The sequence below is a fragment of the Lissotriton helveticus genome, chromosome 8, assembly GCF_964261635.1.
Source record: "Lissotriton helveticus chromosome 8, aLisHel1.1, whole genome shotgun sequence".
In the NCBI taxonomy this organism is placed as follows: Eukaryota; Metazoa; Chordata; class Amphibia; order Caudata; family Salamandridae; genus Lissotriton; species Lissotriton helveticus.
This window is the reverse complement of record NC_136069.1, coordinates 1,552,438,574-1,552,463,052: the sequence shown is the minus strand read 5'-3', so window position 1 is coordinate 1,552,463,052 and position 24,479 is coordinate 1,552,438,574. Positions and strand designations below refer to the sequence as shown.

The 24,479-nt window shown below is 44.3% G+C and overlaps 1 protein-coding gene across 2 annotated transcripts in view; it reads left to right on the top strand.

The window, feature by feature from the left end:
- FAM168A (family with sequence similarity 168 member A) overlaps positions 1–24,479 on the top strand; it is a 457,874-nt gene that overhangs the window by 57,846 nt on the left and 375,549 nt on the right. For both annotated transcript variants that reach the window (XM_078658557.1, XM_078658556.1), the window contains exon 2: positions 12,820–12,971. The gene's annotated coding sequence lies outside the window, so the exon portion shown is untranslated. The remainder of the gene's footprint in view (positions 1–12,819; positions 12,972–24,479) is intronic.

The window sequence follows — 24,479 nt, the reverse complement described above, 5'->3', positions numbered from 1 at the left end:
CCCGTCCGAGGCTTTCTTGGATAAGAAATTCACAACCTGTGAGATATCTACCTCCACGGGATCCACCTGTTTCTCCAGGCACCAACCCAGCCGTGCTTGCCATGCTGAGGAATATCGCTTCCTGGTAGAAGGAGCCCAGGTTTGCTGGATGAAACCTGATGCCTCCTATGAAATTCCTACCAGCGACCATTGTTGCCTGAAAGCCTCCAGGCGATCAGGGCCAACTGTCCCGCTAGCACTAATGGGTGCAGTTCTCCCTCAGGGCCCTGGATCATGGTCTGAGACCAAAGAAGGGGAAGCGGAAAGTCGCAGGTAAACTCCAGAAGCACCGGGAACCATGGCTAAGACTTCCAAACTGGTGTGACTAGCACAAGTTCCGCTTTTTGAAGGACAATCTGGTTCGCTACTCGGGGAATCCGGGTGTTAGGGGGAAACACATAATTCAATGAAATCGACCAATCCTGTGTGAACGCATCTGTGGCTTTCGCCAGAGGGTCCGACTGAAAAATGCTTCTAGTTGGCGGTTGAGCCTTGAGGCAAAAAAGATCTATCCTGCAAGGACCCCACGTCTCCTGACTCATTTGAAAAAGGAAGGGATGGAGCTGCCAATCGCTCTAATCTCGCAAGTGGCGGGAGTTCCAATCCGCTATCGCATTGTCCTGTCCCGAAAGGTATTCTGCTATCCGTGTAATCTGATGCGCTAGGCAGTAATGCCAAAAATCCTTGGCTGTCTCCGCCAGCATCGGAGATCTGGTCCCCCCTAATTTGTTTATGTACCTCACCGCCGAAATATTGTCCATCCTCAGGAGGATGGAACAAGAGACCTTCTTGGGTGAGAGTAAGAAGATCGCGAACGAACCCGCTAAGAGCTCAAGGCAGTTGATGTGCAATGCTAATTCCTGGAGAGACCATGTGCCCCCTGTGGTTATCTCCCCTTATCTCGCTTCCCATCCCCACCAGCTGGCATCGGACTCTGACCACTTCCGGACAAGATCCAAAGATCGCTCGACCATTCCACACATCTACATGAGTCCGCCACCAATTGAGTTCTGCCTTCACCTCGTTCATGAGGGGAACTTGGTCGGAGTAGGAAAGACCTTTCTGCAAGTGTTGAATCTTTAAGCGTTGCAAGGCCCGATAATGCAAGGGACCCGGAAAAATCGGTTGAATCGAGGATGCAAGCAGTCCCACCAAATGAGCAATGGCCCGCAGCGACATTACTTGTTTGGTTAGTTTTACCTTAAGTTCCTTCTTCAGATCCCTCAACTTGGTATTTGGCAGTTGAAGTTGGGCCGTCTGAGAGTTACAAAACCCATAAACACTATCGACTGAGTCGGAGACAGGACAGATTTGGTTGAATTGATTACGAAAACCCAGATTCTCCAAAAGCTGCACCGTGATTTGAAGGTGTTGGGCAGCTAGGGCAAAAGACTGTGCCATAGTGAGCATGTTGTCTAGATACCCCCCAGAGGGTAAGGTAGAGGAGCTAGAGCTCTTACCTGCAGTGATCTGAGGCTGGAAGTTTCCTCTTTGGCCGCCTCGATGGTATCTGCGTGGGGAGAATCTTCTAATCGGGTAGAAGATACCACCTCTGGTAGGGTCCTGCAAATTCCCTCTACCGTAGCTGCCTCTAGGCGGGCCTTGATAATACTGACGACCTGGCGAGCGGCCCCTGCCTCGCCTGGCCCCTCCAAAAAGACCTTGCAAAAACACTATCTTTATGTTGGATTGAGCCTTATCCAGGGTGGTGAATGTGCCCACGTATTTGGACACGTCCTTCACAAATTTGTCGCCAAACAAGAGCCCCTCGGCCAAGGGACCAGCTTTGGCAGACGCCAATTCAGTGAGGTTGCTATCCATGCACATGAGTAATGAATTTCTTCTCTCTGCGGAAATGTTGCAATTGGCGTTTCCAACTAAACAGATGGCGCGTTGCGTCCATTCTGCCAAGATATCTGGATCGATGGGGGAGCCAGTGTCTTTGGCTACCAACGCCATCTCAAGAATCTTCACCAAAGGGCCTGTGACATATCTTGGCATCCACGCCAAGCGCAATCGATGCCCTTTTTAGGGTCTTTTGCGAATTTTTTTTGAAACACCAGCATATTTGGGTCAATGTCTGGGGTATTTGCAACCCTATCTGGAATGTCTGGGCGTGGACATTCCGACCGAAGTCGGTTACGCACCTCCTTATCAAAGTGCTTCCTCAAATTCTGGTGGAAGTAATCAGCAACCTCTGGAGGAGGAGCCCAATCAGAGGACCTCTGGTGGACAATGTCTAGAGGGTTAAAATCAAAAGGCGTCTAGGCAGGTTGTTGCTCTAGATGTGCCCTCTTCGCTTTCTTCTTAGGAGGAGAGGGAGTACCTGTAGAGTCGGTGTCAGTAGCAGTAGTGGTGTCCGTCTCCTCATTTTTAGATGGAGCCGGACTGTCTGCAGGCACCAAATATTGATGATCATCCGGTTCAGAAGGAGGGAGTTGAGTCCCGGCCTGCGCATGCGGCCATTTGGCTGACTTGGTTTTAGACTGCTTTGCACCTTCGGAAGCGTGCTGGCAGGACCCTGAAGGCTCAGAGGGTTGAAAACCGTGATGTTCAGCAAGACTCTCCAATTGCGCTGTGATTGGCTTGAGGGCGGCTGCCAGCGCCCTCAATATCCCTATTCACAGACTTTTGAACGTACGCATCAAGGGCGTCTACCAAATTGTCTTCCAATAAGGGGCCTTGCTTCTCTTCATAAAAACCATATTCCTCCTCCTCAAGACGCCCACTCCTGCGTTGTGAAAAATGCTTGAGAGGCCAAAGTACTTGGGAAACAAATATGTAATGAGCAACCAAGTTGTAATTCCAGTGGAATTGGTAAAGGGGGAGCCACCCGATGTGCACAATGACATAAAGATATTACAAGCTCCTCAGCCCAGCTGTACTCCACAAATTATTGCAGCCCTAAGGTGAGCCAATGAAAATAATTGTACATGCCTGCACTAGGCTAGGGCCTTCACTATAGTTCCAGCCTGGAGGGGCGTTCAACAGCACAGGAGACGAGATGTCAAGGCTGTGCCAGAAACTCCGCTTGAATAACGAAATGAAGCGAGGAGGGAAATACAAGTTGGGCGTTGCATAGCCCAAAGGGAGCCCAAAGCAAGCCCAATTGGAGCCCAATTGGGCTATACTACTGCCTGGCTCGAACGCTTGTTCGCAGGCCCGATCGGGGAAGGCTTCCGCTATACAGACCATGCGCACAAAGCACAGCAGGACAACGAGGGTCAGCGAGTCTGGTGGAGGCGAGGCGCGAAGCGGGAGACGCTGGAAACGCCCTCGCTTCCACCCGGTCGTGAAGCACACAGAGCATGAACACTGCGCTGAAGCGCTGCGCAATAACCATAATCCGTATCACTGTTGGACTCCGCGCTGAGCGCGATTACAGCATTTAAGCAATATAAGCCACTAGAAAGTACCAAAACATATACAACATTCCAGAATCACAACTATAAGATAAAAATATATAGCACTTAACTCGGCTGCAAGCAGCAAAGAAAGAGGAAGTATTTGTGTGTGAGAGAACATATATTCAGCATAGTCTCTATGGTTATTGGACTTGCCCATTGCATCATGGGAACTGTAGTATATTAAAGTGTTTTAAACGTTTTCATTGGCTACTGTAAATAAACAGTGAAGAAAGAGAAAGCATAATCTGAAGCCTCTGGTCCTGTAATAGAATCTAGCATTTGAGGTGGGTTGGGGTTGAAGTGACGCCTTTAATCTACCCTGACCAATTAGTAGATTTAAACATAAAGCCAGAGAGAGCTTTTTTTCAGGTGTAAATATATCGGTACCGCAACGGGAGCTCTATATATATTTTCGCCCTAGCTTGAGTGCAGTCCGCACTGAGAGCATAACGTACTTTGGTACTGTGTTGATTTTCTTGGGGTGGGCGGTTATGTAGTTCCTGGCCTGTTTAAAAATAAAAAATAAAAACCAGTTAAAGGCATTGTAGACTACTTTGGTTATAGAGACATCACACATTGGGATACCAAGTGTGGTCTAATTCCCAGAAGAGTAAATAATATTTGTTTTCCTTCTTTAGTTGCACCTAGATGGATGTGAAGCTACCTGTGTCTTACTACGAAGACACTCGTTTGACTTAGAGGGGTAGGGGAGAAATGAGGACTGCTGGAGCATGTCACTCTACTCCTAAAAGAAATCCATTGGCTGCATATCATGAACAGGAAGTTGTTCAGATATTTATTCATATACAGGTATTTTGGAAGTTGGGACCACATTCCATCCAAACAATAGTAAACCAAAATCTACAGGCAAAACGTTTAGGAGCTGAAAATAGAGCTCCTGAAATAAGTCAAGTGCGAGTATATCTTCAAATTAAACAGGAGCAAAATCTGAGATTACCTTCTTTTGGACATCAGAGTAGATCCAGGTTTGACCCAGTTCAATTGGAATCTTAAGATGTTACTGAGAAAAAGCTCTATTAATTAATCAGATCTTTCTGACATGCATGTTCTCCCTGGGCTATCAATGTTCAGCATGTCTGGTAAAAGATGCTAACAAATCTGATTATACCATACACATTTACAAGAATCTGTCTGCTCCTGAAAGTCAAAATCTACTTAAAATGACATGAATGACCCACTAAGCCCTTCATCTCTGCCTTCTCCTCTACCCGAAAGACATATTGAATATCACAAGAGGGATGAGAGACAATAGGAGAAAAGTATGCTTCTCCTGGAAACCCAAATGCAAAAAAGAATTAACACACTCCACCAAGCCCTCTCTTTTGAAGCCTCCAGACTGTGGAGTGGCTTACCTGCTGGATTGTGTCTCAAAAGCAACCTGTTTTCTTGCAGTGAAGACCTGCTCACTAACCTATTCAGGATGTACTGTAAAGTTTAACCTTTCACTCATGCCCAACATCAGACCAGCTCACAAAGTATTTTATATGTGAATTTTTAGGTTCACAACAAACCAAGTTGATTTGGCTTGTTCTACTGTAAATTCTTACTCTTCTGAAATGCTCCATTGCCCCAGTCACTCTGTATGAGCATTACAAGTATGTCTGATAAATAAAAACATCAATCACTATTACTTTTTTCTTCCCTTCTATTTCTCTTCTCAATCTCATTACCTTTTTCTCCTGCCTGTCTTCAGGTCACTTAACTATTTATTAGGTGTTGCTATCATATCTACTCGTAGCCAGTAGTACGGTCTGTTAGTCTTTTAGATATCCATAATCTGCTCTATACAACTACTAGTCTATCCTTTTCTTGCTATATAGATATAGATTTAAAAAAAGCATATGTTAATAAGCTGTTTGTAGGAATCACCGGGAAACACACAAAGTAGACATGCAATTGAAGTACAAGTCTTTTTGTTTAGGAACTCTTCATATTGGGTCCCTGGCGGATGGATGGTATTCTTTATTACCACATTTCTGGGCTTTCTGCCATTGCTTGGTGAGTTGTGGGGTTTTTGAATTGTAGACTAAGGCTGAGGAAGTTAATTGTCTTCAGCAACAGAATTTTTGGCTGGCAACACACTTTCAATAAAGTGTTTCAGCAGCATTTGAGGGACAAAACATCTGGTTGATAATTCCATAACAGTGATGTAAAACGTCGACTAAATTCCAATGAAGTACATGAATACCGGGTAATATCAATGGAATTACAAACATTTTAGCAGCCAGCTAAGTATAATTTACCAGATTAATGTGTGACCATATTTGATGTGTGATATTAACTTGTATGCCAGCATGCAAATGAATTAATGTAAAATGAGTGCTTAGGAAACAATTGGCAACATTACAAAGATCTCCAATTACCCTATTTTTTTCTTTACAATTTTTGTTTTCTAAAGTGCTAAAAAAAACACAAGTTGTTTTCAAAGAGTCTGCGGGGTCTGAGAAGTGTAAAAATCATTGAAAGACTGATTATCATGCCATAGAGGGGTAAACTTAGATCAATATATTAGTCAGGGTAAAATACTACTGGAGAAAAGTTAAGACCTCTACATGGGTGAAAAGCCTCAATGGGTAGGAACTATACTTTAGGCTTTTTTTGGGTGTCTAAATGGGGAATAGGTGTACAATGCACGAGGAATCTTCCAGCAGGAAGCCAGCAAAACTCTATAGTGTCCGAGTCATATGGAGTGAAACAAGTGCCTATCTAGGCCTTGTCAAAACTCCAGGAAGTCTTTTTCTCTTCTCAGTGGTTGGAGAATGGTAGGAAGGGGTCCTATAGATTGTGAGATCTGCCTCCAAATTTTGTAAAGCTTTTTTAAGCTTTGATCACACAGTGGCCATCAGAGGATGATCTGAAGCACCAAGATGGATGGTAATGCTGGAGCAGTCTGGTGAAATGACGATGTATGACCATGAGTAGATGTGTGTACAATGCACAGAGTTTTACACGTGTTCCCTCTGTCATATTTAGTCAGTGAAGGAATCTGAGTCTTGGGGTTATGTGATTATAGCAGGTCATGTTGCAAATTAATCTTTTGTTTTTTTAAAGATAATATTTGTATTGGTTTCAAAAATCTGATAATCTTAAACTGTTGTATTCATATATTTCAGCCTCGTTGCATCAAGTGCAGGAATACATTGCGATTAACAGTGATTCAGTCATGCACGTCCATAGTATAACCACCCTGTTTTGTCATCTCCATCTCTTTAGTAGGAGAGATACACAAGTCCCCCGATATATTTTCCGTTTGCTCCATTTTTTTATCCCACTTCTTTGGACAGCCTCTAGGTTTAAACACCTTTTTTTCTGCAACCATACATTGCAAATTAATCTTGATGCTCGAATTCAAACTCTACAGATTTTGTAGGAACCCAATATGAATTCTATTAAAGTAATCCAGGTGAGATACCACCATGACAGGCACTAGCACAGTCCTTTGCGGGAGTTGGAGGAAGCAAACGTATTCAGCCAAAGGCACAGTTTGAACCCAGTATTACTTATTAGTAGGGCTCCTGGTTTATTGGTATTTGTTTTTTAACATTTCTGTCGATGTTTATTAATATTAGTTTGTGGCCAGCTTACTGGTATATATCCATATTTGTTTGTGTTTTGAGAAAAATGGAGTATTACAATGGTATGTTTCCACATTTATTTAACCAATACTCACACTGGTACAATGATGCCTGTCCTGTTTTAGCAAATTAAGCAGACCAATATAGTGAACACTACACCATGTAAATATTTGCATTATTTACAAATATATGTTAACATATGCCTTTATTTGAGGAATATTTATCCTATTTCTAACTCTTCACTCTCTCTGCCCAGCTGTTGGCCTGGAATTCATAAGGACAGCGTGGAGAGTCACTCACAAGAAGCACACTTCTTGTATTTTTCTGCTTTTAAAACTAAACACAGGCAGGAAACACATTTTCTGCATGTATTTGTTTGTAAAAACTGAAATCTGGAAGCCTTACTTAGCATATTTTCTATGTTTGGTTTATCAAGCTCTGTTTGCTTTGTGTTCTGGGACTTGTAGTTAGCCCTGGTTGAAAGCTACAGCTAAAAAGCAAAAATGTCAGATACCAACCTTTTGTACATGTTATCCCACGGCTCATATGTTTTTTCCCAGTGGGGAATAAATGAGCAGTTTGTGCCTCAAGTGGACTGTAAAACGCTCCAGTTAGACTAACTACCACGTAACAGGCGGGGCGTAAGCCACATATAGCCCATTCCATGCGGATCTGAGATGTAGGCGTCCTGACGTGGAGGAGAAAGGGGCAGGAAGTGGATGGGGGGGTCTCTCTTTTATTGTCTCTACCCGGTTTTCTGTCTTCTTCTCACTGTTCATCTATGATTACATTCCGTTAAAACCACACATTGCAGCCGGTCCAAGGGTTTTAGGTGAAGAACTGTATACAGATTGATGCAAATGATCGTTGCTGGTCTTTGAATGTAGGCGAATAGCTGTGTTGATGCTCTATGGAATTAAATAAAAAAAGAATTGTTCCTAAAGCGGTCCAGGAAGTTGAAGGCTGCCCTTGATCTTTTAACTAGCTGTTGTGGTGGACACAGATTATTTTAGGATTTCTCCTTGTGCTACCAAGCCCACCCCATAGGTGGGCAAGCTATTATGAATGGCTAGATAAAGTCAGTTGCAGTAGTCTGAATGTGGGGACAAGTTCTGACTGGTTGAGAAGATGCCAGTGAAATCAAACCAATATGAATAGGCCTCGTTTCTTAGCATATAGTTATGGGATACAGCACATCTTGCAGCAACCTGTCCCAACTACAAAAACAAAAATCCATAAACCTCAAAATGACAGATCATCACCAGCAATCTAAAGATAGCTACATTTGCCTTCCTTATGTACCTATGTGTAGTGCCTTATAAGTAATGCAGTGTGGTAGGTACAGGTAAACAGCACGGTAAAGGTGCCACGAAAGATTTAAGTAGTTTGTGATACATGCCCAAGTGACCAGCATAACAAGTTTGACTATTTGTCGGAGAATGATCTTCAATGCAATTATGTATATATAATTTCTTGTAAGAGATTATTTTGCTAAAAGTGTAAATATCTTTAAAAAGTATTTAAAGTAATGAAGCACTAAGGAACAAAATCCACACCTGGGTTAATGTAAAGATTGGGCGGAGAATGATACATACTCAAGACTTGACCTTTGAAAAGAATATCTATTCCCTATTGAAAAGCAACATGATTTATGTATTAATTTTTGCTTTTTATACAGCTTTTTCTGGACATCAGAGCTATGCATAGAGGATAAAATGAGATGAGGACAAGGGGTTCACCAGGGTTTTGACCAAATTGGTTCATAGAAAGATCACAAGCATATATGATGAGCTTGCTCTCCAAAAAGGTGCAGTCTAGAGTATCTACAATATCACCTGGTTCTTAAAAATTGCTTTAAAAAGTAAATCTTGAAATATACCATTCTTTGAAGAATAATATTAACTTGCATGTGGGTTGGCCTGTGACGACTGCTCAATTTTGATGTTGCTGTGCTAGATGTAATACAATAAGAGTGAGCCTGATTCACTAGGGGCCTCATTACGATGGCGGACAAACTTAAGTCCGTCTGCCATAGTTTCGAACTTGGGACAGCCCACCTACAAGGCGGCAGTTCCACATACCGAATTACGATGTGACCGCCACCACAGCAGTCGCAATTCCTATATTTTGTATAGCGTCGGGGATGCAGTCAGCAGCCCCGCCGCACTACAAAAAAATAGGATGTTGACATATCCCTGCCCTACGTGGCAGGCACCATGCGGTGCCTGCCACTTGGTACAGGGATATGTAGAGGTGCACCATAGGTGCCCCGCACGACCCATGTTCCAGCTGTATGGGTTAAAGAGGGGACCAATACGGGTCCCCAAATCTGTGACCTCCAGCTGTTTTTGTGTGGGTTAACCGCCGCAGAACGACTGGCGGAAAAGGATATTGAAATCCCCACGGCGGTGCCTGACAGGCACCACCGCCATTCTGGGGATGGAGTGTGGTCCGCCAAGAAGTCTGAATGCTTCTGACCGCCAGGACTGCGTCTGTTGGCCTTTCCGACCGCCAACACACCACTCGCCGTCATAATGTAGCAGGCCGTGAAACGGTCACTGATCGCGGGGAGACCGCACCTGTCATTGCTGTCTCCACACCATCGTGTTTGGGCCCTATGTTATTTCTGCATCCATCTTGAATGTAGGGGTGCACATTCCTAATTTGCAAGTGTAAATTCATATGTCACATTCACAAAACTTGAATTTACGCTTGTACAACGTAAACATATCCCAGTATGCAGTGGCAGATTAGTCCGCTGAATATCTGTGTTCCTGGATGGGGATGCCTGCCTAAATAAGTGAACACCCGCATTCTTAAACGTTTTTAGTTAACCCTATCATTTGGGGACCACATTCCTACTCTTGTATGGTTAGAGATGAATTCATTAAAAAAAAAAAAAGCAGAAGTGAGTCCCTTTACAGGTTAGTTACGGTGATAAAACTTGCAGAGCATTGTTGGGGATGTAAAGTAAGTTGTTTCTATAGGAAAAACCTTTTCTCTCTGCTGAAAAAATAAAAATGTTATTTGGTGCATTTGAACTTTGGTGGCACATTTACTCATGTGTAAATGCACAACTGCTGCACTAGTGTGTCAGAAAAAGCTTTTGCAAGTGTGTAACATGAAATTCTCCAAATAGAAGTGTGTCTATGAACTAGTGAATGTTACAATTCCCAGTACTCCTGAAATCTTGTGTGAATCGAAAAAAATCACAAATTTAGGTCTTTAGCAAAAAATGTCTAACTATCTCTGAAAACATTCACACAATCTGTTTTTTTTTGTAGTTCTATATTTATACTAGGGAAAAATTAACAGAGAAGTCCCACAATCTATAGAATTGTTTGCTAACAAAAAGCGAAAATCCGTAAAGGTGACCTTTTTACAACATCGACCAGTTGACAGCTGTCAATAAAACATGTTTTTTGTTTTGCTGGTATAGGTCTCGATGTTTGGAAAGAATATAGCAGGACCACGTTTACCTACCTAAAGCCGATAACAAACTGAGGGTCCATATTTCTCCTTAATTGAACAACCTAAGTAAAATGTTTAAGAGAGGTCTCGCCATCCCTTTCTTCCTCCCTGATGGAGGACGCTTGTACTTAAGTACAGGTTAACAATCTTTGCCACATATGGAGCGAAGGACCATTTAAATAAGAAGCCACATATGGAGCGAAGGACCATTTAAATAAGAAGGACGTTCTGGGCACACATCAAGGGTGTGGAACCCTGCTCTGTAAAGAAATCAGGATTTCGGAAATTCTAAGAATGAGGGGCAAAGGAGTGATTCTCAACTCAGACTGTGGACTCCGGTCAGTCAAAGAGCCAGGTCTTGAGGGTCTTCCTGAAGATGTGCAGAGTGGGGGCACGTCTGATGTTGATCGGTAGCTTGTTCCAGGTCTTTTCTGCGATATAGGAGAAGGCTCTTCCACCCGTTCTGGCTCTGCGAATGCACGGGGTTATAGCGAGGGCGGCAGATCAGAGTGTTTCTCTTGGGCACTTGGAAGGCGATTCTTTTGTTGAGATACTGGGTTCCGGTGTTGTGGAGGCATTTGTATTCGTGGGTGAGTATCTTGAAGGTTACTTCTTGACAAGGAGCTAGTGGAGGTCTCGCAGGTGTTGGGTGACTTGTTCGTGTTGAGTGATGCCAAGGACGAGTCTGGCTGCGGTGTCTCTATGGTCTGGAGCTTGCGGAGCAGAGATTTGTTGATCCCGGCGTAGAGGGCATTTCCCTAGTCCGATCTGCTGTTTATGAGTGTGTGGGACTTGCTTTATTTTAGTATATCTGGTGCCAGCACAAAGCATAAGTTAACTTAGACAGTAGTATACTAATAGACCATATCGTGGTGAGGGGACAGACAGCAACTCCATAGTTTGGTGATGCAATCTGCTAGTTGCATGAAGGTGAGGTGAGTCACATTCCTGTAGTCCCTTGTTTATTTCTATTTTGAGAGACTCTTTTTGAATCACCTATCAGCTAGCTCAATCTGATTTCCTGCATTCTCTTACTGTCATTCCATTCATCCGTTTAACCAATTGACATTGTAAAGGGCCATTAGATTCCCAATGTTAGACTAATGTTCTGATTTGTTACCTTTGCCTCAAATTGTAAAGCGCTCTGATATCCTTCGGGATCAAGTTCGCGCTACATAAAACTTTATAAATAAATAAATATAGCAGGACCACGTTTGAACTGAAGTCCTGCAACTAGACTGCAGAATTACCATTCAAGGAAACATGCTCTCCTCACCAACACTTGACCCTAAAACCTAAATTGAAACTGATTTGTCCAATACTTTAAAAAAAAATTTTATTAATGTTTCCACATAACATTTTGTACAAAACTGTCATTACACAGTCAACAACTTGGCTTTGTTACATCGGAATGTGGACGAATGCGACCCCAGTGAATCAACACTCTTTGCTTTGCCAGTAGTGTGCCAGCTTACATTGTTGTGTGGGAAAGCTGTTCACACACACACACACACACACACACACACATCCGCAATGAAATATGTTTTGTCTGAGGGACAATGTCTGAACATGTTTTTAGAGCCTGTGCCCAATAAACCTGTATTGGAGGGTAGTCGCAAGTTGAGGAAATCTCAGTTGGCTGAATATGTAGTTTGGGTAGAGCCATCAGATGTAGTTTGGTTAATTGTTCCAGCACCTTGGAGTCAAAGGTTGGTGGTATAGCTGGATTAGATGTCCAGGGTATGCTGGGGGCCCAGAGAAGCACCAGCCCTGCCCTCTTGCCAAGGCCCTGTCTAGCCCACCTCGTTCAGCTGACCGTGTCAAGGGCCCCCTGAGGACAACTAGGGGGCGTGCAGATGACTATGGCTAGGTGACATTGACTTATTGAGTCAGCCTCAATTGCTAGGTGAGGGTGATGTCCGTTTTACCGTATGCAGGTCGTGGAGGCCCAGTTGAGGAGTTTAACCCACCTAATAAATACCTCGCTGTGCCATAGGCTCGCCAGCAATGTAAACCAATACTTCCATTTGAGTGAGTTGGACGCTTGTGTTGCATCTACAAATATCGTTGCCACTTCAATTTGAGGGTCAAGTTGGTGTAGTAGACAATACAATGTATCAAAATTTTAGGAGGTGAATCGGACTAGTATAAAACTGGATTGATTGGGTGCAATTTATCCAATCCTTAAAGAAGTTTGAAGTTTTAAACTATGCACCTTGATGACAGACCTTCTATTTGGATCATTGAGTTTTATCTTTTTTGTGTAAATTCAAACACAGAATGACATTCATTTTTCTCACACACAGGATCAACTTGTGCAGCTGATACTGATATAAAAGGTTGAACCTGAAGGATCTCTTCACGCCACGTCAACCTTTTGAGAGCCAGATATCTTCTCTTCGCTGTGCATAAAAGGCACTCAGTCGAACAATAGAGAAAGCAGCAGTTCACCAAAGAGGTAAAATTCTTCTAAATGTGAATGTATATTACTGTGCATTGTATTAAGTATCTTGTCTCATCTGATCAACATTTTAGCAATTCATTGCAATGAAAGGTTTGTTCTATTTGTATGTAATGGTTTTTAGGAAAATTGATTTTGAGGGAAATCCAATTTTTTATATTATTCTGTTATCATGAATTTCCGTGTGTTTATATGTGGTAATACCTGTTTTTGGGCCCTCTGTGATCATGGGGTTTCATAGGCAGGTTTTGTGTTCACCTGTAATACTCTACCTACTGTCCTTTCATCCAGTACCAGGTAGCCCTAAGTGCATGAGGACCCTGTGACGTCTGGCATCACTTTTCTGGGTAACCCTAAGAATCTTGCACCACAACTACCTTTGTGGCAATTTCTGGTATCCATCTCTCTCTGCTTGTTAACTCTCAGTGCCTCTACCTACCAAGCATTGGTACACTGTAGGATAACCCTGCTAGAATACAGTGTCAAGTGTCCTGATCCATGGGTGCATTCACAGTGGAAAAAAACTGAATATAGTTTAAGGTTCAGCAAATGCACAATCCACACGAAACTGACAACTACTATTTACCACGAAGGCTTTAACTATAGCGTCCAATCACTTTTAGAAGATAGTTTATCTCGGACTTGAGAAAAACAGTCCTTTGATTGCTTGTAGCTCTTGAGCTGTTTTTTGTAGAAACACATCCAGTGTCTCAGTCTTTTAATTTCTACACAGTGTTTCAATTGTTTAGATACTATTCTTGTATTTTCAGTGTGTCTCAGAAATGGGCTCACCCTTATGGCCTCTGCTGCTGATACCTTCAGAGATTAACATGGTCTCCATTCACTGCAGCCAGAGCTATATTGGGATCTGCTTCCAAGCCTCTGGCCCAGGAGCGGCACAGGAAGCCATGACTTGTCAGGGTTCCTATTCATTTACTGCTAAGTTGTGTGATTAAACAACTCCTTACCTGTGGGCCTTTAGTTACCAGTGGTCTCAGCCAACCAGACTATTGACATGATTCACAGGCAGAATTTTCACCTCCTGGGCAAATCTATCTCCTCGCTCTCAGCTGACTCCACGGCAATCGCCCTTCTTGGATTATATGGAAGGCAGAATCTACAGCTCGCCCCACACTTTCACCTGGTATCCTCGCAACCCACAGAGGGTAGGGTGACGGCCAATCAAAAAGACCCGTGACCGTTTACAATGGAGTGGCTAAGGTAGACTCTTAATGCATGATGTGTATGTGATCCATTAAGAAATGCAGAAGGAAAGGTGTTTCCTGTGTCTTCCCTTTTTGAATTGCTTCATGTCCAGGTTGGTTTTGTGCTGGCTCTTGGTTTAGTGGTAAGCACCTGAGGTGGTTAGTTCCTGTTCAAGGTATGTAGAGTTTGCTATGGTTTTGTAGTTTATGCAGCTGGTTTTGAAAGTGATACAGGCTTGGAGTGACATGATCGACTTCTTGGCGCCTATGTAACAGTGTGATGAATGGCTTTTAGTGGTACCAGAGTGGAGGTTTGGAGGGCATTGAGCAGAAGATTGTCTATGTCAATGCAAGTAGATTAAAGCTAGCACTGTTGTGATAGTTATTTTTTTGTATTTAAGGTTTCACTTTTTATGGTGTGACTTGACAGCACAGCTGTCATCAGACAAGTATGTGAGCATCACCAGGAGAGGCGCTTTGGTTCTGCCCACATGTTGGGAGCCAGGAGTACACGTTTTGATTGGACAGTTGTCTGCTTCCACGAAAAAGTGCTTGCCCACCAAACAGTTGTGATATATATATTTTTTTCATCCAGCTACATAAGCTTGACATTTTAGGGGCTCGCACATGACAATGAAATGCTATTAAAGTGCCACATACAACTAAATATTTATATGGCGGCAGCACAGATGGGAGGAAGGCAGTATTTAACCTACATGGATTTTTAGGTCTGGCTTGGAGGTGCAGCTGTCACTTGACCTTTGGCCTGGCCTGTGGGTAGGCGTCGTGTACATCTCTCTCAGAATTAACTTGTACTTTCAGTATTTCAAGAAAATAGCTCAAAAGCAACTAGATTGCATGATGAAACCCAAGCACTCTTTTTTCATTTGTATGCTTGTGCTGCAGTAGGCACTGAGGCCATCACCTGCATTTTGATAACAAACTCGCCTACAGGCAGAGCCCTGGACACCAGATGTTGTGCAACACTGCTGTCCTTATTGATCTGAAGACAGATATGCCTTGGTACCTGCTGTCAGGAGACCCCCCTGCAACCCATTTATATTAATGAATAGCTGTGCCTTGGTTCTATTTGAAACAGCCTTTTGAGGCATTTATTTGCATGTCCCCCCACCCCCCGAAGAAATCACTTTCTAATTGACTTCATGCCCGTCCCTGCGGGGGGATTTCCTGGGAGATTATATTTAACGTGGAGCGCTTTATATGTGTGAAGTCAGATCTCACAATGTGTGGGCTAAAGCCTACCCCTGAATAAGTTCCATATTACATTTACTGTAAGTATAATTCTGCTAGGCATTGATTAATTCTGTGGCCAAATAGAAGAACACAGCAGAAGGTTACATTCCTTAAAAAGGTCATTGAAAGTCAACGAGATTACCAATGTTCAGTAGGGATATTTTATTTCTTATAATACATGGACACACAAACCATCACCCTCCCCTCAATCCTGCTTTGAATATTATTTTATTGCTCCTTTTAATGAACGACATCAGCTAGTAGATATATGTATGATAAAGGTGAAATACGTTTAGCCTTACCTGATGGCTCCATGTCAATAGGACTCAACTTGTCCAGTCTGGGCTTTTCTTTTGCAAGTCAGTGTTTTCAGGTGTGTCAGTGAACGACCACAGCTCGAATACTATTGTCTGTTATCTGAAAGTGAAGGAGTGAAAACAATGGCCCGGTGACTAAGGTCCAGGTGTACGAAGATGGTATTTTGCATTTCCTAAATACCGATTCTGCAGGAATCGCTATTTAGAAAATGCAAAATGGTATATACAAATTTTGCGAGGTCCTAATAGCGATTCTTACAAATTAGGAACCGCTTTTAGGGAATTGCAAATAGGAAATGCCAATGCATTCCCACCTAGGGGTAAAATAGGAAATGGTTTGCATTTCTTATATAGGAAATCGCAATTTAGGAAATCCAAACCCAAGGGTTCCTCAAACAATCGAGAGTTTGTTAAGTGCAACAACTCACCCGAAAGGGTCTCAAGGTGCTGTTGGGGGTGGCGGGGGTGGGGGGGGGAGCGCTCGCAGGCTCCTGGATGTTCATGGAGATTCATCGAAGAGCCAGGTCCTGAGGTCCTTAAAGAACCTGGGGAGTGCTGCTGTCTGCCGGAGGTGGAGATGGAGGGTGTTCCAAGCCTTGGCCGCAAGGAAGGAGAAGGAACGCCCTCCTGTTCTGGTCTTCTCGATGTGTGGTACCATGGCAAGGGAGAGCTGGGCTGAGCGGCGGGATCTTTGAGGTGCGTGGAATGAGAGGCGGTGGTTCATGTAGGCAGGTCCGGTGTTGTGGAGGGCCTTGTGGGTGAGAAGTTTGAAGGTGATTCTCTTCTCAACGGGGAGCCAATGTAGTGCCCGCAGGTGTTGAGTGATGTGGCAGTGGCGTGGTAGGTTTAGGACTAGTCTGGCGGAGGTGTTCCGGACGTTCTGGAGTATGCGGGTGAGGTTCTTGTTGATCTCAACGTAGAGTGCATTGCTGTAGTCTAGACTGCTGCTGGTGAGGGCATGGGTGACGATTTTCCTGTGTTCGAGAGGGATCCAGTTGAAAGTCACTCATAGGAGGCAGTGGGTGTGGAAACAGAAGGAAGTGACAGTGTTGATTTAGCGGTCCATTTTGAGGTCGGGGTCCAGGATTATTCCAAGCTTGCATGCGTGATCGTGGGGATTGGCGGGTTCCAGAGGGCGGGAGGCCACCAGGTGTCATTCCAGGCATTCGGGTGTGGGCCCATGATAAGTACTTCGGTCCATGTTTAGTTTTAGGCAGCTATTCTTCATCCACCTGGCGACTACTTCCATTCCTTCCTGAAAGTTGTGTCTGGAGATGTTGGGTTCGTTGGGTAGGGAGAGGATGAGTTGGGTGTCATTAGGTCCGTTGGATAGGGAGAGGATGAGTTGGGTGTCTAAATACGATGTTGCGTCCATGGGATATGACGATGGGTCTGAGCGATGACATGTAGACGGTGAGCAGGGTGGAATTGATGGAGGATCCTTGGGGGACTCCGCAGGTGGTCGTAGTGGGGTCAGAGAGGAAGGATGGGAGTCTGACCTGCTGCGTTCTGCCAGAGACGAATGAGCGGATTCAGTTGAGGGCCTTGTTCCATATCCCAGCGTTGTGGAGTCTGCAGGATAGGGTGCGGTGTGAGACTGTGTAGAAGGCTGCGGAGATGTCCAGGAGGATGAGGGCCACAGTCTCTCGTCTGTCAAGGAAGGAGCAGATTTTGTCTGTCGCAGTGAGAACGGCGTTTTCGGTGCTGTGGTTTTTACTGAAGTCTGATAGGAAGGAGTCGAGGATGTTGTTTTCTTTTATGAAGGAGACGAGCTGGCTGGGTGACTACATTTTCCATGACTTTCGCCGGGTACGGGAGTAAGGAAATCGATCTAAAGTTCTTGAGCTCGGTGGGGTCCGCTGAGGGTTTTTTCAGGAGAGGGTTGAACTTGACTTGTTTCCAGTCGGCAGGGAAGAAGGCGGTATCGAAAGAGCGGTTGATGATTCGTCGAAGGTCTGGGGCGATGATGTCTGCAGCTTCGTGGTAGATGTCGTGGGGGGGCAGGGGTCTGTCGGGGCCCCAGAGTGGACTTGATGGACTTCAGGGCGTCTTCAATGGTGAGGGCGGTCCAGCTGTCAAGTGTTTGATGTGTGGTGTGGGGAACAGTGGGTGTAAGTTCCACGTGTACGTTGTCGTCATAGATGGTCTTAATTTTGAGGTGAAAGAAGGAGCGGAGTCTGTCGCAGAGGTCTTGGCAGGATGAGATATCTGTTGTCTCACTGTTGGGTTGGGCAAACTCTTTGATTCCAAAGTGTTTCTTGCTGTTGTGCGTGTGTGGGTGGAGTTCTGTCCAGGAGTGCTTTCTTCCTTGAGTGTCTGATGAGCTTGTGGTGGGCGGCGGTGGCTGCTTTGACATTGTCGAGGTTTGGAGGTGTTGGTCTAGTTTCTTGGAGATCGGTGGAGAACCAGCTGGTTATGTTGGAGTGCGGCTGGTGAAGGGTCTGAGGGTGTCGATAGCTGAGGAAAGCTTGAGATTTTTGTTCTTGCCGGTTTGTGTGTGTGGAGGGTCGAGGGGCTGTAGCGCTGGCGGGTCGGAGGACCAAGGTCCCTGGCTCTGGTCTCGGTTGCGTCATGAACGGGCGCAGACAGTCTTGCCTTTGGCATGCCAGTGGCATGGCCGCCATTAAGTAGGGGTCAGGGGAAGGCGGGACATCTGGGAAGCGGGAGCTGGAACACACGGGAGGGGGAGGGGCTGCTGGGGCAGCAGCAGCTGGAAAAACTGAAAAAAGTAAGGGGAAAAAGAAACCAGGCTAAAAATAAAAGCAAACAGGCTAAAAACAAGGTGAAAAATAAAGCAGAAAAGGATAAAAATAAAGGCAGACGGGCAGGAAGAAGCAGCGCAGAAGCGGAGCAGGCTAACGAGGAGACAGGAGTGGAGCGAGGCACAGAGCCTCGAATTGCGCTGGGCGCTGAGGGCAGAGGCACTGCAGGTGGAGCTGCGCGCCTGTAGAGCAATATCCTGACCAGAGGCCTAAAGGTCTCCTGAAGGCACCCCGAAATGCATGGTGAACATGTGAGTGCCCAATGCCGTAAGGTCTTATGTGCGCTTCATGTCATATTTTTAAATGCATTTTTTGCACATGGTTACCGTCGACTTGAAGTTGATGGTAATTGCATTTCCTAAATACCCAATTTGCATTTAGGAAATGCTATGTACATGTGCTTTAGGAATCTCAAATAGGGAATCCCTATTTACTTTTCCTAAATCGCGGTCGCAAATTTCGATTTCTGCTGGGTAGAAATCAAAAATTGCGACCTTGAACGGACCTTTGTACATTTGAAAAGGCCATTTAGCATTTCTTAACAGGCCGAAATAGCGATTCAGCGTATTAAGAAATGCTAAATGTCTTTGTACATCTAGCCCTTAGGCGTCTGGCAACCCTAAATATGTTGTTTTGTAATTTGCCGCAAACAGATCTTATAGGGGATATCCACTGGAAAAACACCTCCGGTTGCTAGTCCAAAAACATTCAGCAACAATAGGCATTCTGGAATGTTTGACGTCAGCTGGGTTTTAGAAATGTTTCCGATATTATTTATCGGATGGTCCCTTTAACCAGTTTGCTGTAATTCACTTTCAAAATGTGTGGGAACCTACAGATAAAATCCCAGTATTTTTGTAAAGAACTTCCATATGGAATTGTTGATATTTGGCATTTTTTAGCACACAATAAATAAAGGTGATTTGATAAATGTCTTCTTTTTAGATAAAATATGTGAATTTAAAGAGAAACGTGCTCTGAAGGAACAGAGCTCAAAAGTTCTCTCTCCCTTTTTGTTCAGTCAGCAGCTATTATTCTAATCATTGGCTTGCCTCTCATATTGTCTGCTGATTGACAACCGGCATTGTTATGTCACAACTTTAGCTGTAATAAATTATTACACTAGAGGAACTATGCCATTTTCGTATTACAGGTGACAAGTGATATAAAAAAAGAGTATAATAAGAAAAAAAGTTTTTTGTGTGGAGGGATTTCACACTTGTATTTACTGTTAAATAGGAACTTATTCGATTTAGCACTTTTTTCTGCATTTATATGTTTTGTAGCGCTGTAAATGACAAGTTATTATTACCTAATTTAGTTAACAGATTTCAGAAAAATGAAGGGATGTGTTGGCCCTGCTGGCACAGATCCCAGCAGCAAGTGTGTAAAGTTGCTTGAATGATCTCTTTGGCTAAATCTAGCTTTGGTATGAAGGATGCACGTACAATGACCATTGGCAAAGCCAATAGTTCTTGCCCATGGGCGATCTATTGGCTTTGGCAATTTGCTGGGGTTGGCTAATGGAGAGGTGGCAGGGGAGGTGAAAAAACAGACGAGGGGGGAGAATAGGGTGGTGTTGGGAAATAATGCAAAAAAGAGAAGGAGTGGATGGGAGAAGAAGAAGAAGAAACTGGGACGGAACGACTGGTGGGAGGTGGGGAAGAAGCAGGGACATGCGAAGATACAGAAGGGGATGGTGATAAGTTTAAAAAAAGAGATGCTGCTGGATTGCTTTAAGCACTGATGCCAGGAATAAAATTGACACTTTTGTTCCTGTAGAGGCAAGACTTCAATATGTAGAATATGCTCCTCGATGGTGCAGGCTTGCACATATTTGCTGGTGCCCTTGCGTTCCAAACGGCGTACGCTGATATCTGCTGGTGCTCTTGTAGTCCAGATGGGACACGCACAGATCTGCAAGTTATTGTTATTGTTATTGTTATTTGTGATTTGTAACGCGCCCAATCACCTGCAGGTCTCTAAGCGCTCGGGAATCGATGGTACAAACAACAACTTTAGCAACACAGAGAAAAGCGTCCACTATCCTAGTTGGCACTCAAGGACTTCCTGAACAACAGCGTTTTTAACCCCTTTCTAAAGCGTAGGAGGTTCTCTTCCCTGCGCAGCGACTCAGGTAGTGAGTTCCATAACTGAGGAACTAACACCGAGAAGGCTCTTCCTCCCTTGGTAACAAGTTTGTACCGCGGGCAGACCAGTAGTTGAGAGTCGGAGGATCTGAGAGTTCTCATTGGGCTGTACACCGCCACACGATCTTTGATGTATGCGGGCGCCATGCCATAAATGGCTTTGTGAGCAATGCACAAACTTTTAAAATCCACTCGCTCCTTAATAGGGAGCCAATGAAGGCTCTGTAACAGGGGAGATGCTTTGGCTCGTCTTGGCAGTCTAAAAATAAGACGAGCCGCATCATTCATCACAACCTGTAGCCTATTTGTCAAGGGTTTTTGGCAGGCCAAGGTAGAGGGCATTGCCGTAGTCTATCCTTGAGATCACGGTGGCTGCGACAATCGAGCGCAGCATGGATTGGGAGATGACGGGTACTAGCTTTCGTAGCTGTCGGATGATGTTAGTGCAGCTACCCACCACTGAAAGGATCTGGTTGGCCATTGATAGGTCGCAGTCTAATTTAATCCCCAAGCTCTTCACGTTCAGACTGGGTTTTGGGGCCGGGCCTAACTCTGCGGGCCAGTAGAGTGCCCTTCCATAGCAGCAGCAGGCCGGTTCGAATGAGCTGAAGTGGACTCGCTCTCCAGTGTGCAACCCATAAGGGTGCTCGCACCGGGCTGATTGCACCTGGATGAGCCTGGAAAGTAACCTTTTTGGATGGCGAACATCCATCCATCGCGACTCTGCCTCTACCATCCATCTCACAGAGCCAGGAGTGGGTGTTGGTACAATATAACCAGTGTGTGGTCGGAGGAGCTCTCAGGCAAGGAGTGACCGGAGGGTTCCCTCCTGAGACACCAGCCTGACTATGTCATATGGGCCGTACCCTGCCCAGGGACACACAGCATACTACCCTACCTACAATAGAGCTGGAGTGGAGACAAGGCAACACGGACAGTAGGGATGTGGCATAAGGGTCAATGCTGCCGACTTTGGAACAGGGGAACAAGGTTCGTGTCTCAGTGCAAGTTCTCCATCCTGTGATTTTGGGCAAAGAACTTTATCATCCCATGCCTAGTAAATAAATGCATTTCTCCTTGTGTAATGTATCTGATGCTCATGTAAAGCGTTCTGATACCTTCGAGTTGACTTCATGCTACAAAAAAGGAGGGTAGGGACAAGGAAATACTAAGAATAGACTGTGAGATGGCGTGTGAGAGAAGCAGTCTGGCAGACTAGAAGTGTAGTACGAGAGAACCAGCTGAAAAAAGATGCGTTCTGTTTAGAGTGCTGAAACACAAAGAAAAAAGTATGGCCTAAAAAAAGATGAGCAGTGGGTGTATACAAGTAATGTGTTGCTGCTCCAGGGGAGGGACAAACATGTAGGAAGGATTATGGAGGCCTACAGCGGCTGACCAATCCAAAACTAAGCAAATGATTGACAGTGAGGCAGACCTGTGATTAGCAATGTGAGGCCACTTGGCCCACTGATAGGAAACAAAATGCCTTGAAGGGACTGAGCATGCATTGTCTGAACGAGGCCTAAAAAGCTGTTTTGGGTTGTTAATGGAGCAGTTTATCCAGCCTAAAGAAATGTTATCCCTCAATAGGTATTTGGTGAGGTCTAGAACCTGTGTCCATGATTCTGTAGGGCACGTTGTAGTGACATCAGGAGAAGTTAGTGGAGAAACACATCTTCACAGGAAGTCGCCTCATGACTTAATTAATCAAATGTCACCTGCCGAGTGCCCCGCTTGCCCAACAGCGCTTGAGGGTGCACGTGCACAGAGACACAGGGACACAATGGTAGAGGGAAAGGACAGATAGAGGTGAATGGCAACATTTATCATATTGATGAAATATAAAAGCCTGCACATGTGCGGGGAGATCTCTTGGCAGCAGCTCAGAGGAAAGAAAGGACCATAGGGTGAGGTTTGTATTCGAAATCTTATGGAAAGAGATGCAAGGGAGAAAAGCTCTGAAAGCGGAAGATGCGGCATTGCAGACCAAATGCATCTAGTAATGTAAAAATCAAAAAAGGTACTTTACTAATAAGTTACGTTGTTAATAAATATTTGTTACAAAAAATGTGCAGCTTTTACTTGGTCGAGTAAAAATATGTATATCAAAATTGAAATGTGTGTATTCAAGTGGAAAATGTATGTATTTTCTGAACTCATAAGCTGATTTTTGGAAAAAAAATGGGTGAATTTCCAAAGCATATTTAATATTGATATTTGATGACGTATCCTGCAGTATTGGGGAAACAAATTTCTAACATTATTACCTTGGTGCAAGGAGCATTGCGGCTATGGCTGTCATTCATTACCCATGTATAGGAATTTCACGTTGACAAAGCCTTTTTTTTTTACGTTACTGATGACAACTGTGCATGATGCTCTGAGGGGATCACTGATGGTAATCTTGCAAATGGTGGCCACTAATGTAATATTGTCTGTGTTGTCACTATTACAACTCTAATAATATTAGTAGGTCGGGGTGATTTTCACTGAACATAAGTAGTATTTAATACTACTACTAAAAGTTGGAGACCCCGCTCTAAACTGAAGTTGCTAGTTGCCTGTACAGCTTATAGTAAAAACAAGGAGATGTTGGACAGAGCGCTGAAACTTTTCAGACACTCACCCCCAGTCACAGATCTGGGTTGAATCCATCATTGTTCTTTAGCTCAATTCGCTACCCCAGTTCAGACCCAGCTATATGCAAATCAATCTTGACCCTGTGCCTCATGGGTACAGTACAGGCCGAACTGACAAGCCAGGTCTTTCCTGGACTGGAAACAAGCATCCTGGGACCGGTTTTGGGGTAACACCCCTCATCAGTCAGGCTAGCTTGAATCCAGTTGCAAAGTGAGGATAGGACCCATGTCTGGGCATACCCTTCCAACTAAGCTATAGTACCTTGATGAGTAGGCAGAGAAGTAGGTCCACTGAGTAGCAAGCAACCTTCTGCCAGTGTTACCAAGGTACTATGGAAACTCGATTGTTCTAGGCAATGCTTGTGGACCTGAAGCTCAGTTTGTGCAAGTATGCCTTCGAAATGTCTCAGCCAGCAAGATTATGCTCTCTGCAGTGTGCAAGTTGTGATGGCACCAGCCTACATTGGGCGTTTCAATGCACAAGGGGCATCCTGAGGGTTGCATTGACTTTCTGCCACCTCGGTGTAGCACATTGTCAGTGTGCTTCCTGCCGTGCTCTTTGCCTGTGCACCTGTGTCTGTAATATGGCACAAAGCCAAAGAATGTTATCATCTCCATATAATCATACCTCCCTGCAAACAATTGCATTCCCACTTAGGAACACACTAGTGGACATTCAACTCTGGCACAATCCGTATTCTAGAAATTGCGGTGTTAATCGCTGCAGCCCCTTTCAGTTAATTACAGCAAAACGATCTCATTGAACCCCGATGGACTTTGTAATTTGGCCCCTTATTGTGCTTGCTTTGACTTTAACCCAAACCAGATGCCCTAATGGTGTATATAAAATGTAGACTTTTCTGACCCATTCTGTCTATCCCAAGCGTTGTTGCCGTCAGGGAAGGTAAGGACCAATATTTCTGAACCTGGAGCACGTAGCTCTTCGTGCACCAACAAAGACTTTAGTCCTGATCAACTGCATTGCTACGTTCCCATGTAAGTGTGTCTTGGGGCAAGAGTAGAAAATGGGGTAAAGTATGTTATCTCTGGTATCGAACTCTGAAGCGTCTTTGAGTGAAGCTATGTGGATATAAAAATTCTAGGAGAAACATGTGATTATGTTCCATTGCTTGTGCATGAGATTACTCCCCATCCAACTGTGTTGGAAAGTAATACTT